Source organism: Epinephelus fuscoguttatus, linkage group LG8, assembly GCF_011397635.1.
Source record: "Epinephelus fuscoguttatus linkage group LG8, E.fuscoguttatus.final_Chr_v1".
Taxonomy (NCBI): Eukaryota; Metazoa; Chordata; class Actinopteri; order Perciformes; family Serranidae; genus Epinephelus; species Epinephelus fuscoguttatus.
In genome coordinates this window covers 28,567,679-28,582,988 of record NC_064759.1, presented here as the reverse complement: position 1 = coordinate 28,582,988, position 15,310 = coordinate 28,567,679, and positions in this window count along the sequence as shown.

The window sequence follows — 15,310 nt, the reverse complement described above, 5'->3', positions numbered from 1 at the left end:
GTAGATTACTTCATCAGCAGGACTACAAAGAAATAAGAGTATTAATGTGACTGATTCCCCACAGCAGCATCAGACAACAATTACTTTAATTATTATTATCCTTTTAAACCCTGTAGTAACGTACGCTATGGGAGCAGAAGCCATCATTCAGAATTCATCATTTGACTTTGTTCAAGGCTAACATCACTTGATGTTTTTTGTTCTTGTAATGTTCTCATTTACTGACCTTTGAGTATATCTCCACTGTTGTTGGTTTGCAACATTTGATATTGGCTTCAATAGTCAGCCAGCTAACTGTTTTGACGATGCTACGGCATCATTCTCATCACAGAAAAGCTTAAAGCTCAGTGTTTCTGGTCACCTAATGAATATGAGTGCAATATTCACTCTCCTTTAAGCATCTGTTTAAAACTATTGTGAGAAATGTACTGAACATATCAGCAAAATGTTGACCGACAACATATTTGAATTGTTTTCCACCTGAATGGGCAATCTTGCAATACCATATCCAGTCATGATGACTACAACATTATTATTTATTTTTTATTTTTTTGTAAATTAATATTTAACTGAAAGTCTGATATTTCCCTAACCATTTGTTGCCTAAACCTAAAGCTGGATTTATACTTGTGTGTCAACTCTATGCAGAGCCTACATAGTAGCCCACGCATGTGGCCTTCGCCATTGTGAGCATTTATACTTGTGTGGTGGTGTGTCTGTGTCACTCTGCAGTTACACCTCCAAAACATTTGTCGGCGGCAGGGTTGCTGTGAAGTGCTGTAAAGTTTAGCTGATACAAAAACACACCCAAAACACACATTAAACATGGCTTAATGGAGACAATTTTAAACACAACTACACAAATCTGCTTCACTATAACTCTCAGAATTCACAGACAAAGCATTTGTCTTTATCTGGACACATTTTCCCCACAAATACAACATGCTAATGTTTTTAGCACAAGTCTGTGGCATTTTACATTGCAAGAATTAGCTTAGTGGCTAGCGGACTTTTCCTCTACTCATAGGAAGCCAGGAAAGACAGCAGCACTTAACAATGATAACGTTACGAATTTCGTCTCCATTACAACTCAGGAGGTTCACCAACAAAACAACTGTCTTATACTAAACATGCTTTCCAAACAAATACAGCATGCTAATGTTATTAGCACAAGCCTATAGCATTTTAGATTGTATAGATTAGCCTAGTGCATAGCGGACATTTTCTCTACCCATATGAAGCCAGGATAAATCACACACAAGATTTAAAATTCTATTTTATGGAGGCTTTATGCTCATAATTTATTGTTTCTTGTCTGTGAAGTATAAACGCTTTGTTTCCATCAAGGGAAGTGGTTTCAGCTTACAAAACTGACAGGAGGTTTGCATCGCCATGACGTGTAGTTACATTTCTGGGGAGGTGCACGTCAGGCTACTGCTTAGGGAACGGCATCGAAGTATAAATCCTGCTTAGTCTGAACACAAACAAACAGGGTTCTGGTGCCAAGGATTTACACTTTATACATCCACCATCCTCCCCAAAAAGTTGTCTCTGATCATAATCTAGGTAGTGATTGTGTTGCCACAATAATGTAATTAAGAAGGCAGTTTAGTAACATATAAACATAACTTCTAGGAGACAGGGTTGGTGCTGGGCAGGTTCATTCTGTATGGATCGCAAGTGAATCTCACACTTCTGTAAGTTTGTAAGAAACACACTTTATTCTTAAGTACAGTGAATTTCCGGCCCAGACCTTTCATTTTAAAGTGCTGTTTCCTGCTGTAGAGTGAGAGAGTAATCAACAACTATTTGACAGAGACAGGAAACTAGCTCAACAACATGGCCAAACTTAAGTGTGATACTGAATATATTATACTGTGTGGACCTTGAGCTAATGACCAAGGAGAACTCTGGACCCCGTGGCTGCACCAGTTAGGAACCATTGCTTTAGTGCAGCTTTAAGATATCTATTAAACTAATGATGCAACATACTTACCTATGCTACATAATGTCTCCGGGCTAGCTGGCTGGTTTTATGTACACAGTACTCACAATGTCAAACTTTAAAGAAAGGCAGGTTGTCTGTTGTTGGTATTGTCTGCACTTACCACCAGACAGACAGACAGACAGACAGACAGCATAAGTGCAGAGTATATTAAGGGTGGGTATGCAAAGCAATGAGACACATTATAGGGCAGAACTCAAAGTATATTATACAGTATGTATTCATATGTACTCTGCAAACAGGATGCTTGTTTACCAAACAGAAGCTATTAAGAGTTTGAAAACCCCCTGGAGCCCCCATCACTGCTCAACTTTGCAAGACAAAACACCAGCTCCAGAAATGATCTCCTCTAAATGCCTATAAGCACATTAAACATGGGTGTCTCCGCTGCCCATCAATGACAGCATTCATGGGAGGGGTACGTAATGAAAGACTTGGAGTACAGAGGGATAACGCTACAAGCAGAGCCATCATCACTCAGGTGTGTGGTTGAGACGAAGGATCAAAGGCAGCCTCTGCCACTGGCATGCCTCTGCTGTGCTGCCGGCCCCGCTGCCAAAAAATCACCGGGTTTATATCAGGGAGGATAAAGTAAGGATTAAGAATAAACGAATTCTTGAACACACAACATCATTTACACAAGAAACAACAAGCTGGATATGTGGGAGGCCGTCTGTATTTCAATTTGAATGCTCAGTCAGAGGGAGATGCTTGGAGTGAAAAGGTCTGAAGCGGCACAGACAAAGCAGTCAAAGAGCACATTTCAACTTGGATTCATAAAAAGCCCACAAAGATGTGAAGGTACGAACAATGGCGTCGACACATTTCTCGGGTGTGGAAGCTGCTGTTTATTGATAGTAACTCAAAGTTGTGTCATTATTGTGAAGACAGTCCTTTTCTGTTCAAACATTTCAGCGAGTGCTAATCTCTTGTTCAAGCGGAAAGTGATTGAAATGTGATTCTCGGGGTGTCAGAAAAACAAAACACATTTTTTTTCCCTTTATAATAACCACAGGCCTCTGGTGTGCTTTTTTATCGTTTGTCCACACGTGCATGGGAAAGTGTACATCTTCACAGTGTTTATCAGAAAGGATGTCCATACATGCACAGCAACGTGTGCCAACTACCATTGCCCCAAAACCAATCAACCACACTTCAGACTCGTTCCCATTTCTCTTCCCATCTCTTCATCCAAGCAGTAGAATGTTGTTTCACAGGCACAAGCCCATGTTTTGTTTTGTTTTCTCCCCTCTTTGTTTTTAATTGCTACCGTGGAGGTCAATTAATTTCACTCCCCCCCTCGCTCTATCTGCAGCCCACACAGCTGCGGCGCTGTGTGTTTGTTAGCCCATCTCCTTCCAAGCCCTAATGCCACATCACTTCAAATGGATTAATCGAGCCACTTTGTTGTTTAATCTCGCCTCAGCAGAACTAGTGGGTGGGTGGGTTAGGGTGTGAGTGTGTGTGTGTGAGTGTGTGTGAGTGTGTGTGTGTGTGGGAGGGGTGTGATCAGAGATGCGCAGGCTTGTCTGTCTTTGTCGTGGACAGACACACTGACGGTCAGACAAATGGGATGCACAGGCAGAGGGATGGAGGGACAGAAGGACCAAATGATAGGCAGAGAGCAGCCAGAAACATAGCTGGCAATGACTGACAGACACAGGAAGCAAAAGAAATGGTGTCACCTGATGTCTGTTAACGGACATGTTCCATAAAGATATGAAGATGTCTTTATGCTGATGTGCCTGTTCAGTGTTTAAGGTGTGTGTACATGAGTCTGTGACCTGGACACATCCAACTTTGTCTCATATTTTGTGATGTCATGACTGACTACATAGTAACTACTTACTTTTCCTGCACAAAATACACACGCCTTAACAATTAATCACATGTACAAAATACATGAAGTTACATGTAAGCACACAAATTCACACAAGCCTGAGGATACACACACCAACAATCACAGGCCTGCAGACAAGCATGTGCACATGATACCAGACTCTCACCTCTCCAGACACACACGTACACACACACACACACACACACACACACACACAATTAAAGGTCCCGTTTGATGTTTTGATGCTTTCATGTTCTGATGACAATTTCGTCAAGAAGGAGGGAGGCAGGCAGGCAGCGAGGTTCGAAACCTCGCGGCTACAGACGTGCTGCCACCCTACCACCGCATTCACACACAAACCACATGTATGCACACGCATGTACACAGACAGCCTCCCAGCTACTGGCAGCGCTCTTCTCTCTTCTGACCTGCTGAGTCAGCCTGAGCCCCTTAAGACTTCTTGCCTCTCTGTTACTAGATATCAGAGGGAGAAAGAGTGCAGACGGGGGAGAATATGATGGGAAAGAGAGAGAGAGGATGCAGAAGAAAAGATACCGTCTGGGGCCAATCCACAGACCTTTGTAGTCGCACCAGTAAGAAATGACTTGGCTGGCAAGGAGAAGAATGAGGGCCACTGACCTGACACTGGATTCATTGTGTGTTATAAAGCCATTCCTTGACATTTTGAATTTGTCCAGTTAGTTTTGCTTTTCACTTGTCAAGTTGTGTCGGGGACAATAACTATCTATACTGGTATTAATGTCAACAGGGAAAGACCATTTAAAGGGGAACTCACTGATTTGACACATCAAAGTCTGTTTACAGGTCTTGCGGAGGACTACTGCATGTATGTGGGGGAAAAAATGTTGTATAAAGACTTTTGTGGCTTCAGAGAGACTTGTAGGAAGTCTGAGAAATTGCCTCAAGTGATGTCACTTGAGTCAGCGTTACTTGGGGCTAAGGTGCAGAAGTTTGAGAATGAAAACAGATCTCGGGTTGAGGAGTTGGAAAGGAGTGAGCTTACCTTGAGGCTACATTCAGTACTACTAGCATAGCACACCAGAATCTCGGTGGTGGAGTTGCACTGTGGGTAATTCAGGCTTCAGGTTTATTGACAAGGAAGAGGAATATGTGAAATAAAAATGGCACTATCTTTGGTCCTTCTGCATTGATACTGGTCATTCTTTTAAACTCTCTACCATGAGTCTGACAGTGTTACAGTACTCTTTGTCAATGAAGGGTGCTGTCATTGTGTTGTATAAATCAAGAATGTCACATTTGAGAACAAAACTCAGTATTCTTAAAAGGTACAGTGTGTAGGATTTGGTGGCATCTAGCAGTGAGTTTGCAGAACTCAAACTTCTCTCTCTTGCCAAACATGTAGTGGAACCATGGTGGCCAACACAAACATCAACACATTCTCAGTTCAACCACATCTCATATCGATGTTTGGTCATGGACTTTCCACGTCCACAAATGATGTGCAAAGTATCACAGGTGCGTTGGTTGTTGTCGTTCTGGGACGCAGTGTCAAGTTCTACCGGTTACATGCATTGTGTTCTTTCAAAATACACTCAAGGATTCACAGGAAATTTATCATTTACAGTCTCTTTCAAAAATAAAAGTACTACGTTGGTATTTTTTTCCTTCAACAACAAAATCATGTGGTTAGGTTTAGGAAAACAGGATTTGGCTGTATAATCTTAAGGGACGCAAACACCCCTCTCCTGGGTGAAGGGCAGTGTTTGTTGGACCCATCCATCACCCCTTTGCCCACCCAACTTGGACTTTTGCCACCTCAACTTGCATTCTTTTCCCGCCGCATTTCCCCCTGATGCCACTGGGCACCGTTAAACTATGACGATAACAGGCCGCGTATCATGCAGATGTTAAAGGACAGGATTCCAAAGAGGACCCGCTCCATACGTAGATATAAATGACTTATTCTGGGGTGAAGAAACAGGATTCTTATTTTCAAGTGATTATAAACTCATAAAAACATAGTTATGGATATTACATCCCAATTATGCCAACAGATGACCTTAAACCCTACACAGTGGACATGGGGCAGCAGTAGCTCAGTCCATAGGGACTTGGGTTGGGAACCGGAGGGTCGCCTGTTCGAGTCCCCGTCCGGACCAAAATATGGAGCATGGACTGGTAGCTAGAGAGGTGCCAGTTCACCTCCTGGGCACTGCCAAGGTGCCCCTGAGCAAGGCACCGAATCCCCCAACCGCTCGGAGCACCTGTCATGGGCAGCCCACTCTTACATCTCTCCACTTAGTGCATGTGTAGGTCCAGTTTGTGCATGTGTGTGTTCGGACCTGTGTATAATTGACAACAGAGTGAAAAATTGAATTTCCCCTCGGGGATTAATAAAGTATAAAAAATTAAATTAAAAAATTAAACAACATGTGGATTTCTTTCTATTATTATATTTTGACATGTTGGACTGTTTGTGCTGGTGCAAAGCTGACAGAGATGAACATTTTAGAACCTATCCAAAAGTTTATCAAGTGCAAGCTAATTGTATGTGTGCTTGTTAGTTTAGCTGCATGTTTGAAACTCAGGACTCTTAGATTCCTGAACAAGAACACTTCTCGGTGTAGAGAGCAAAGGTAACAGAGGTGAAAATTAAAAAATGAATAAATAAAAAATAAAAGCTTTACTGAGCTGTTGATCACCCCATCTGTGTTTCACGGACATACTATTAAATTGAGGGTAAAGCCTGTTTAAAGGAGTGACCTAAAAGGATTGAAAAGGTGCCAACAGTACATATGTTTACAATGTGTGTGTGTGCGCGTGTGGAAGTGCAAGCTAGACAAAGGAAGACAGACAGACAGAGTGTGGTTTCCTCTGCTGTAAAAGCAAGGCTTTGGGTGAAGCAGTGAACAAACGGTTTTCAGTTAGCCCTAGATGGAAAGTTCCTATACTGATAAGGAGAGCAAGAGGGCTGAGGAATAGGGCAGGTGAGAGAATGGCAGAGGGGCCATTTCGGGTTTCCACCAAGGTGACAGTTAAGTAATACCAGTGTTGCTATTACAATAAACAACAACGTTGACATCCAAAATTAGGTCAGAAAAGCACTTGAAGATGCAGATATCTGTGGAGAACAAAACACATTTTTTGTTTGTTGGTTGGTTTTCGCACTGCATAACTTAATTGAAATTTTCATTTTCCATAATGGATACAAGTAACCATATGTGTTTATACCAAAAGAGCTGTGTGCACCTTAAAATATAGCCTATAAAATAATGAGAATAATAATTATAATAATTATAAAAATCTATCAATTAGAAAATGAAATAGATAGAAAAACAATAAATTAATTTCCTCTGCTTGTGGATTACCCTTTATCACACAGAAACCAGTGCTTAAATTACCAAATAGCCCCCCATAAAGCACCGTAACTTTCTAATCTGTTTATAATTAGCATTTCAATGATCCTACACATTAATGTCCGACCTTCAAGAACTCTGACCCGGCTCTAATTAGCGCTAATATCCGATCATTGCCATATATGAAACTAGCCATGACCAAACAAATGGACCTCAGGTACAGCTAATTTCTGGAGCAATTATCTTTTCATGTTGAGAGATTTAGCTGATTATCTGCGCAATTTCACACAGTTTTTTTCCCCCCTGTGCGATTCTAAATGACATTACATTATAAAAAAAATATTTTTTTTAATCACTTTGCAAAGCCCGGTCCTGTGCAGAAGCTGCTCAGATGCTATTTCTCTTAATGTCTGCTCATGTGGAAATGCGCTAAATGCCCGTCAACTCAGCTGAACATAAGTATGTGATGCTTCGGTGTTTTACCACAGCAAGCACTGAATATATAGAAGCAGTTTTACCATTTAAATGGTAAATTTAAATTTAAATGTCTTTTAAATATTTATTTAAGGGGAAAAAAAACTCTTCAAGATTGAAACTATTAGTGGCCTCAATGCAGATCATTTCTTTATTTGTATTAAAGGCATAAGTCAAGTAAATCCTGAGAATCCTTCAAATAAGATTTGAGTATTGAGTTGAATATAGCTTGTGACTTTCTATAGAGATTGAAACAGACAAATAAATTGCTAAAAAGCAGCTAGTTTGACACCGATTTTCACAAACTGACAAAAAAGTTCAAGCACCTACTGTGCTAGGTCCGTACAGGTATAGGATAGTTTACATTCAAGCATGAAAGGTGGCCCGACTGTATAATTTAACTCACTGTACATCAAGTCATTATAGACATCCTGTGGGCAGAGGACTCAAAACAATGATTATAAGGTAAGTGTGAAAATTACTACAGCATATAGGAAGCTGCCTGTGTGGTCCAGAGACACTGAGTCACATGTCCCCATTAGAGCCGGTGACAAAAAGCACAATGACAGTCTGCAGACCGGGTGTAAACAGTGATTAGATACAGGTGTAAGTGTCCTTCACACTTCAATCAAAGCAGTGGACTGGGAAAATGGGAATTGTTGTAGGGTTATATATCTTAAAGAGAAAAAAAAATGTTTTATATCATTGACCAAATAGTTCCCATATCACAGCGTTTTCCACATAGAAGTATTCCCCCTCAGCTTCACCCTCTGCTGTGTGCTTCTTCATGTTAACAGATATGCATGACGGCGGCAGTGTGATTTCCCCTCTAGAAACGCCGCCTTTAATTCACTGATTTTCAATAATGAGAACATTAATTGTAACGCTTTGAATCACTAATGCTTTTGATTGCTAATCTTATCAATCCTGCACAACACAGGGTTGATCAAATGAACACATTTCCTGTGGTGGGTCTTGGGAGAGAAAAAAAAGAAAGTTACTGGATTAATAATAATAATAAAAAAAAAGCAGTTCAGGGAAATGTGAAGTTAAGAGGGAATTGAAAGGGGGGGGGGGGATAGTAATTTAAGAAAATAAAAGCAACAAAAGGGGTTCTGTGTTGCAACTGGGGTGCTGGGTTTCTAAGATGCTATGATCTGATCAATCAGCTCATCCACAAAATAAATAAAAATAAATAAGTGTAAGGAAAATACAGGGATTTCAACATTTATATTTATTAAATGATGCATATTTCTATATATTAAGAGCATCTCAAGCATGAGAACAAGCGTTAAGATTTTATTTATTTGCCCAGGAGAGTCAGAAAAAAATAATAAATTAAGAAACTCAGTCACGTCAATCCCAATAAAACATTTCACTTAGCTTTTTAAATAGGTTTATATACACTATATGAAGCCAGAGTGGGCCAAAGCAAAAGCGAAGGGGGGTGTTGGGGTGGGGGGTGGGGGGTCCACCACGCTAAGAGATCATTTCAAAAATGCATCCTCATAAATTGTCATCCCATCCTCCACTCGTCCAAATGTGTATTTTTCTAATGCATGAGAGGCCATATTCAAATGAAGGAGGGGAAGACCTTTCACACCATGCCGGGCTATAATGGGGGAAAGCTTAGCATAACTTCCGTCTGATTTCCAATGCAAATATTAGCAGTCAAGTTCAGTGTGTGGTTGCAGATTATAGTTTATCCCTCTCACACACCACAGAGTTCTTTTACGCTCTGGAAACATTTTTGCTTATCAGTGCAATGCAATGATCAACTCTCCTCACATCCTCTCGGTCCCTTGGAGACTTCAAGTGGGACCGGGGGAGAGAGAGAAAGAGGCGACGATAGGGGGGTTAACGGCAGAATGAGAGAGGGAGATGAAGAGGGAGAAAGAGAATAATCAACATTCAAATGTAGTCAGATCCACCCCAAACTTCAGCCACCAACCGTGATTATTATTTTTTTTTCTCTCTCTTCTTGTCTGAATCCTTAGTGCTTAAATCCTTAAATTAAACATCTTAATTGCTGTAAGCCTTACTATCAAATAGGGAATTACAAAGACCTCAGAGGAGTCTAGCTCCCCCTCTTTCCCCAAACTCCCCTCTCCACTCCTAATAACATATCACATATTATTGTTTATGTAATTACACTGTGTGAGATGCTGCAGCAACAGCCCTCCTATCTCCCCCCTGCTCTTCCTGTGTGTGTAATAGTATAAAGGCAGCATGACTGATGAGTTGTCGCATCAAACAATAGATGGAGAATAAGCACAGATAATTCTATTAGCCTATAAAGTTTTCTCATTGGGTTGTCCAGGGATGTGCGTGAAGCATTTCCATTTATGTATATTATATACATATATATATATATATATATATATATATATATATATATGTATATATATATATATATATTTTTTTTTTTCTCTTGTACTCAAAGAATGATCCATCCATCTCTGGGACAGGACAACACACAGTTGTTCTGCTCTCTGACAACACATTTGTTAGTTTAAAGTTATCGTCTCATTATGTTATGTTAATATACATTATGTATAGTACTGCAAAATGTGTTATTTTACCCAAGAAACAAATATCTGGTGCAAATCAAAGACAACAGTATGTACGGTTTCTTTGTCCTTATGTCCATATTCCACCATGGTTTTATCTATGTAAAAAGTGGTGTATTCACATCCTAATTATTACTGGGCCTTGATGCATGAGGTCAACCACGTCCTGAGAGAGAAATTCCTACATGTTGCCAAGGACATTACCAAGGGTGTAGGTTTTGTTACAGCTTTTTGGTTTGAGGTCCCTCCCAGGAAATTTTGAGTCTCAAAGACATACTTTTCTGCATTCTGGTGAATTATTTTGCATCATTTTTGCTCCTTCTGCATCAGTTTGTGATGGAAATGTCCTTCATTTTATCAAAAAATTGCCCTTCATGTTCTTATTGCGGTGGAGAAGAGCGGTATTTTGCACTTTGAGCCCCATTTCTGGGTTGTTTATAATGAAATAGAGTGGCTAAGACCAAAATAGTAATGGTTCCTCATTTTCTGAGAATGTGGCTTTCCCCTGCCTGGCTTAACACTGCTGCCTGTGGCCATGTGTGAACCTGTCCCTTAAACCACCCTAAACTTTTGTTTTCAAAGCCATGAAACTCACCGAGTGGTCAATGGTGTTCGTTGATGTTCCGACATAAACATCGTAGCAAACTGTGATGTTTGTGATGTTTCCGTGATGATTTATTTGACATTTTGTCTACCCCATTGGTTCTCTATAGAAGCCTCACTGTCCGTTGGTAGTTATCCGCCAAAGGAAATGGAAAGGGGGTTGTTTACGACAAGGATGTAGTCATTGTAGTCTTTTAGCTCAGCAAAAGTGCCGGCTCGACAGTGCTGTGTGCGCTCCTGGAGGAAGAACGAGAATGAACGAAGAAGTTTTGTAATAAGTTTAAACAACTGCACAATGGATTACTCGCTTGTAAACAACCTTTGCAGTGCGATGCCTTTGAACACAACACCAACCTTCTTCTTCTGCTTCTTTTCTGTGTCCCATTACATTGCAATGGTTTCCTGCGGGTTGGCGACACCCACGTAAAGGGGCATTATCGCCATCAAGTGGCCTGGAGTGTATAACGCTTCAGGGTCAAAGAAACAATCAAACGGAAGTTTACACACGGGTGTGAGGCAGCAGAAAAAATAGTTCCACAGTCAAGATGAATAGCAAAAACACGGATGGAAATCACAGTTTGCTATGATGTTTATGTCGGAACATCAACGAACACCACTGACCACTCTGTGAGTTTCATGGCTTTGAAAACGAACGTTTAGGGTGGTTTTAGGGATAGGTTCACACATGGCCACAGGCAGCAGTGTTAAGCCAGGCAGGGGAAAGCCGCATTCTCCGAAAATGAAAGTGAAAGTGCAAAATACCAGATTTCTCCTTTAATCGCCTAATTATTTCAGGTTTATTACAAACAAAAATGAGCATATGTCAACATATGTCTGCTCTCTTATGTACCACCATGATGACATTTAATCATTTGTAATTACCAGTAAGTATATTTCTAGTGCTATGACTTATTGTTGATGCCTTTTCTAGGGAAATAGCTTTGTTTGTGTCTCTCAAAAAGACAGTTAAGCACTGTTTTCACCTGAAAATGAGCCATATGCATAATGTACTCGACTGTTGTGCCTTTAAACAATAAGTGGCAGTAAATAATAGAGCGAGAAACTGGAAACTGTTGATTTGTTTTTGTGGATTTATCTATTATACTCCAACATTTACAGACAAGGCTGCAGCACTTTTGTTCGACTGTGTCACACTGAACACCAGAGGGGTGGGTAAACACACAGAGCCCATGTGGCAGCAGAGCCAATTAGAAGTTGCTTAAGGTCAGGCCGAGGCCCGAGGGAGTAGAGGAAACAATAAATAATTTGGAGGGTAAAAAGCAAAGTGTTGCCCAGTACAAAATGCATTGTGTTCTTTAAAGTCTTGACAATTTATTTTCCCAATGAATTATACATGTGAGACTCTGCTGCAAACATGCGTTGCCCAGTGAGGGGGAGATAATCTTCAATCTTTGTAAGTACTTCAACAATGGTGTGTATGACAAACACTGGAAGAGATTTGGTGCTGGATGGAGACGTGAAGTGCTCCCTGTATTGTAACATCGCCCAGCAGCTTTGGAAAACAACAATCCAACTGCACTTATCCTTAGCCAGTGTTTACCGATTGTTTCCTGTAATGGAGAAAAATACTGTATTACAGCAGCTTGTGGAGACAGTTGGTTTGCAACTGATGGTGCAAATGAACAAAGTGTAAAATCAATTAGAACAAATTAATCTGTGGTTTTGTTCTGTTGGTAAATATTTGATTAATTTAATAAAGAGCCAGACATTTTAAGATAATGGCTGCGTGTTGTCTAAGTTTACACAAACGCTGGTGTAAGTTGTCTAGCTGGGAGGAGTAATCAGTTTCCTGACTGTAAGCTGTGGCAATTGTGAATACGGGCAGAGTGAGTGAACCTGAAGAGCGGCTTTTGTATTTAAAGTTTTCAGCTGTGAGATTAAAAATTTCCAGTTGGATATATCACTGGGAACCTTCCCTCAGAAGCGTACATATCCTTTTCAAACCAAATCCAGTCACGCAGAGCCATTTGCAGCATTCTACTTTTCCCTATTCTTGTTTTCCAAAACATTAGTCTTGCAAACTCTAATGCGTGCAAATGCAATGACTCAAGCAGGCTGCCTCTCCCTCTCTCTCGCTCTCTCATTTCCTTTCTTTCCCTCGCACTTCCTCTCTCTGTGTTTAGAAGGCGGTGAGTAAATCATATGGTCAGGCTTGTGTAAAGCCAGAAAATAATGGGATCATATTCCTCTCTCTTCCGCCTATCAAAGTTTCATACAAAAGCAAAAAAGCTTCTAGTCTCAATACCTAGAAAATTCTAAAGACTCTGACAAATCAACATCCCTTGACAACTACATAATGTATGGCTTTTAGTATCTAGCCTGTGAAGCCCCATCGCAGCCTATGATAGCTACATTGACTTACCTACACACACTGCCAACGACATTGGAAAAGGCGGCGAAGGATTGGAGTTTAGTTTACAGTGTGAGAAGTACTTGAAAACACAAGTTAAGCAAAGGACATCTGCTTTTCTGGCTTTGATGGACTTGGTAGATTTCGGAACCAAAGATTTATTTATTTCTTTTTCGGGGGGGTTTGCAAAGTAATGAGTGCCGAAAACAGCCTCATGAAAATTCAGAATTGTGTCATTTGCGAATGGGAAACATCACAGCTCGTGCGTTTGATGTGGCACATGCATTGTTTGTCTGTCTTGTCAAAAACTCCTTCTTGAGTGGCTTCCAAATGTTTACAATTCTGTCTTGATATCTCTATCTAAAATACAACTGCTTGGCTTTGCTATCAGCAGTCGAAATTCAGCAAGAGATGCTTCCCGCTGACTGATAAATAGCCAGACAGACTCCAACTCCAGCTTCACCAGAAATGACAACTCCTTCCAAAACCAACTTGTCTTCTCTCCCTCTTTTTTTTTTTTTTTTGTGTGTCTGAAGTGTGTTTTCAAGGACATCTGGAAAGCAGCACCGCAGAAAATGTTACAGTATCTTTGCATGGTTGCACTCTTTCGACAGCTGCGGCACATACGGCACAGCATAGAAATCATACGGAAACCATAACATGCCCGGTGCCGTAATTGCATTGTAAAAATGCCCCCGTATACACACACAATGTCAGAATAACCAAAAGAAATGATGGCACACAGGAACTCCACTTCATAAAGCACCCGCACACACACACACACACATGCACACAGATCCACAACCACACATTAGGTTAGACACCTAATTTAAGCCTCTATATAATTTAGTATATCATACATACGTCAGGGTCTTGCTCCTTACTCATGCACACTCCCTCTAATCCAACATTTCCTGGGGTCAAAGTGGAAGTGGGTGGAAGCCATTTCCAGCGAGAGCCCTCTATTGCACGTGCCCTGATGGGGTTGATTAATCCGCAGCAACTATGGTTTGTCTTCTACAGCTGAGTGAACAACTTCATTTCAACTGATGAGTTCAAGCTCAGGTCAGGGCGGTCCTCATCTGTGACATTACAACAGCCACACAATGAGAATTAATTTCTCTGACTCTGAAAACAACTACGTAGTGCTGGGACCTGGCTTTTCAAGACATATTGCAATTAGGATCAAACAACTCAGAGAGGAGTTATATGCTGAAGTGATATCACGTGTATGTGAGCGCACAGAATTTTTTTTTTTTTTTCCTTTCTTACTTTGTTCATTCTTCATGTGGCTTTGGTAATGTTGGTCAAGTGTAAACAATGATGGCTTTTTTCCAGGCCTTCTCTGCATTTGACAGATGATTGTTTGGAGTCTGCTCCTCTGTAGTTTCCGGCTCCCAGAAATGAATGTGCTGAACACAAACAGGTGAAGCAATCTGCAATACTCATTTTCTCAAAAAAAAAAAAAAAAAAAAGAAAGAAAAAAAACGTGGCGCTGGAGGAAAGCGAACTTCAAGCGATGTTTGTCTTTGTTTCTGAGACCATCCATTCTGTAGTATGGGTTCCATTTGCATCTAATATTACCACTGCAAAATCAAAGAAAAATGAAAACTATTTTTTGATTTCTGCATGGTTTGCCATCTGTTACCATACATCTGAATTCTACATCTTGAGTCTCTGAGGCATTCACTCACTTTCTCTCTAATTCACAACCATTTATCTTTTTTCCTTCTCTCCTCTCTCTCCCCCTTCGCAGTCAATCATAAAAAATATGCCAAACTCCGAGCTGGCCTCTCAAGCATCACCAATGTGCAGAGGGCTTCGTCAAAATATTTAAACATGAGCAATATAAACCTCATGTCTTGAGCTTTGTGTGAACTTTTGAAATGATACAGCCTTTGCATGCCAACGGAGGAATGTTAACGCAGGAATATACTGTGTATTTCACCGATCCACGCACACAAACATACACAAATATAGGGTTATGTAGACTGAATGGCATGAAAAAATGAAGTGACTTTTAAATGGGTGAGCATTAATAAATCAGCAGGGCCTTTCAATAGACTATGTCCTGTTTCCGCTCAGTGCCTTTTCCACCTGTCTGCTGGG